The 3,952-nt window shown below is 30.4% G+C and overlaps 1 long non-coding RNA gene across 1 annotated transcript; it reads right to left on the bottom strand.

The window, feature by feature from the left end:
• Positions 1-656: 656 nt before the first annotated feature.
• Positions 657-3,447, bottom strand: LOC114305057 (uncharacterized). Its single transcript, XR_014360293.1, has 2 exons — positions 3,165-3,447; positions 657-858 (listed from the first exon to the last, which is right to left on the bottom strand). It is a non-coding gene; the product is annotated as an uncharacterized LOC114305057 (long non-coding RNA).
• Between the last annotated feature and the right edge of the window lie 505 nt (positions 3,448-3,952).

The raw sequence follows: 3,952 nt of genomic DNA, 5'->3' as shown, positions 1-3,952 counted from the left end.
TATGTTTTGGCGACTAAAATATTAGTAACCAAAAGTAAGTATTTGGCTACGAAACTTTGAGTAGTCGGGAAAGGGGATATTTTGGCAACTAAATATTTAGCCGCCAAAAGTGTTCAAATAAAATTAATTAAATTTTCAGCGACTAAAACTTTTTGTCGTAGATAAGTTTTAGTCACAACATTACTACATTTAGGGACTAAAGAATTTAGTCGCCAAAAAAATTGTTTTTCATTTTATTAAACTTTTGGCTACTAACCATTTGGTAGTCGAAAGTCTTCATTATATTTTTAGCTACTAAATTTTTAGTCACCAAAAATCTTTGGGTTCTTTATGGCTACCAAATATTTAGTCACTAAAAATATTGATTTCCTTTTTGGCTACCAATTGGTTAGTCACTAACAAATTCACTTCTTTTTTTTTTTCGCTGCTAAACATTTAATGGAAAAAACTTTATTTTGTGTTTTTTTTATTATAATTAATTTCTTCACAACCTGTATTTATTTCGTGCAACCTGCACCCTGTATTTAAACAAAATAATACATATATCTATTTCTATTTCATTTCAACAATACAAAAATTTGATCTTTTAACATCAAATTCTATACAAATCTGAATTATCCAACCCAAAATAATAATTCCATACAAACACAAAATCATACAAAAAAGATGTCCTCTGTACAAAAAATTCTACATCAAATGTCATTTACAGAATATTTTGAAGGTGTAAACATGATGGGAAAATTAAATTTATTTACTAAAACACTTGCTTAATTTAACAATGAAGCCATTGATCTAAACGCTTCTCATCCTTCAAGCTTGCTTCATATAGTTTGGTACCTTTCTTTCTGAAGACACCAACTGCAAAATTGTAATATGTAGTAATGCAATCAGAAAATCGAGAAATGGAATGGAAATATGCAAGAACATTTTCCAATACACCCATTGCCCACGTCTTATAAAACATTGTAATAATCGCACCTTCAAATATAGTAGGAGGCTAAAAATCAAATATAGTAGGAGGCTAAAAATCAAGTGATCTATAAGTAAATCCACAACTATCAATCATTAATCTAAGATGCAACAAAATTTGGTATTTTCTCAAGCATATCTTAGCAGTCAAAATCATTAACGCATAACTAAAAAATATATATCATTTGACCATATTACTACAAATATTCGATTAACGTAATTTTTTTTAATAGTAGTCAATGAGCCTTGCATAATAAATAATTTAAATTATTAAAATTGTCTGAAATGGACTCAGTCAAGCTCTCATAGCAGCTTGTTGAATTAGATGTGCTCAAGTTTAGACCAAGTAGTAGAAATAGGTCTTCAATATGCAGAATGCCCAAAATTGACTTCTTTTCATATGATTAAACTAACCAACACATTCAAATAAGTACAAGAATCTGAGTGAGTTAGAGCTTAAAATTGTCTTCAATCCACCTAGTTCCAACTAAATATGAATAAAATATATGGGGATTCATCAACGAATGAGAATTTAACCACAACATATCTCATCAATAAATGCATACAAACAAACACAATGGTGAGATTATATCCCAATTTTTGATGACCATGTTCCATGGGGCTTGGCTAATTATGCAGTGGTTTGATTTGCTATTAATGTCTATCTCTCTAATGATCTTCATTAATGTTTATCTCTCAATAAAATCACAATACTCTGTAACAGAGTTACAATGGTGTACATATATTGGTGACCATGTTCAATTGTGAAAGCAGATTGAAACAGATTCAAACACTCCATGTTCCAATTGTTTCTGATAAATTTGTCACTTGAACATAGAATCAAACACTTGGTGGGCAAAAAATTTAACAATCCACATATCAAACAAACAATCACCTAAACCAATGATCCAAATTCAGAGTTTATGATCTAAATTTTCTAAATAATGATAGACCATAGATAATGAACCCAACAAAATACTAAAACCCAGATGAATTAAGCAAATGGCATTACTAATCCGTAAAAAAATAAATGAAAACCTGGAAGAGTGGGCATGGTGCAAGAAGCGACAGGCTTGGGCGACTTCTCGACCTCGACAAGGCACGTACGGCAGTTTCCGGCAATGGAGAGGCAGTTGTGGTAGCAGAATTTGGGAATTATCCAAAAAAAAAACTACAAATCAAACTCCTTCTATTAATATACCCATTTTAGAAACCCATTCAAAAACATATAGAAGATAAGGGAGATAGATAGCGTCTAGAAATTGGAGAGAGAGAGAGAGAGAGAGAGACACTACTACAAATATAGATAAAGATCACACTTTTTTTGTGTGATGTATGTTTTTTAATCACACATTTTAAATTTTATTAAAGTGTGATCTTTGGGAGTGTGAATAAAATGGGTCATTTTTAATCACACTTTTTAAGTGTCATTAAAAATGATTTCATCTCATCTTTTAAGTGTGATTAATAATATTTAGATCACATCTTTTAAGTGTGATTAAAAACATTTAGATCATATCTTTTAAGTGTGATTAATAACTAATAAAACCTGTGATAAAAAAAAAAGAATTCAACATATTTAAAGAATAATCAATATTAGTTTTGTACGCACGTTTGAATAATATAATACACACTATATACTATATATATATTTCGAATCACAACCATATATTGAATGAAATAACATCATATATTTCATAAATAAAAATTAAATGTTCAAAAGCATATACAAAGGAATTAATAAAAAGTTTTTAACTGTGATTACATATATTAAAAAATGAAAAGAAAAAAAAAGTATGACAACACATTAGATATTAAGGAATCAATCAGTTATGGAAATCAACCTAGTGGCGAGGAGTACGATATTAAGGAAGACCTGGAGAAGATATTAAGGAAGCACATTAGAAATTATAACTTCATCAGCTAAATAAACAAACAAGTATGACAACACGACAATGATATCACTTCTGCATCTCCACTAAAGGCATTGTTTAGATTTACTAAAAGAGAAGTAGAGTCTAGAGAAAAGTATCTTTTTGGATATTACTTTTACTCAGTTTTTCAAGTGGCATTTCCGACATATTGATCTCAAATTCCATCATTGTAGCTCTGCAATAGTTAAAAATTTCTTGCAAAGACATTCTCTAGAAATTAAAATGCAGAGTAAATTGAATAAATAGTAAATATGTTATAACCTGTATGCATTAAAGAGCATCTTCATCAATTCTCCTAATGGGGGTGCAAGTTGGCTTCCTGCATCGTTAATATTTTTCTTCTTAGGGACCACCTCTTTATTGACCCCTCATAATCCTACAAAAACAAATATTCTGACATCAGGAAAAGAATACTAGATATGGGCCCAATAAGGGAGCTTAAACATTTGGAAAAAGAAAAAAAAAATTGGGAATATAAAATCAGCAGTACAATGTCCAAAGGAAAGAATCTGCCAAGTTTCTTCCCTTCCCATGCTTCCCATCAGTTCCCAATTTTTTCAAGGAATAGATGTTTGAATTCTCAAATTGCATCTGATTTTGACATATCTTCAAGTTTGCTTCCTCTAATTTTGTTGTTTCCAACATGACCCCATTTGCAAAAAAACAAAACAACCCGAACCTTTATCCTCTTGAATGATTTAAAGGATATCGTAACTTCAAAGAGAAAAACAAACAAAAGTTTAGATTTATTAATACAAAAAATGAAGCACATGAAAATGAGGGCTCTAAAAAGGAAATATTATATCAATTCATAAGTCCATTCCACAACAAATTACAGTTAAGCAAATTGAAGTGAGGTAGAAACAGAATTTAGAAAGTAACCCCCCACCAAGTGATTCATATGTCGCATTTCTATGCAGTATGTGATTGTAGAGAATCCTCAATTCCATAGGAGTATAAACCAGTGTATTTGCAGGCACCATCACAATACATCCAAAGCATTTAGGTTTCCACTGGAAAGAGTATGCAGCTCGTAAACATGAAACTCA

The sequence above is a fragment of the Camellia sinensis genome, chromosome 2 (genome assembly GCF_055761805.1).
Source record: "Camellia sinensis isolate YWXY chromosome 2, ASM5576180v1, whole genome shotgun sequence".
Classification (NCBI taxonomy): Eukaryota; Viridiplantae; Streptophyta; class Magnoliopsida; order Ericales; family Theaceae; genus Camellia; species Camellia sinensis.
Note: the sequence above shows the minus strand (reverse complement) of the source record. Positions and strands in the feature narration are given on the sequence as shown.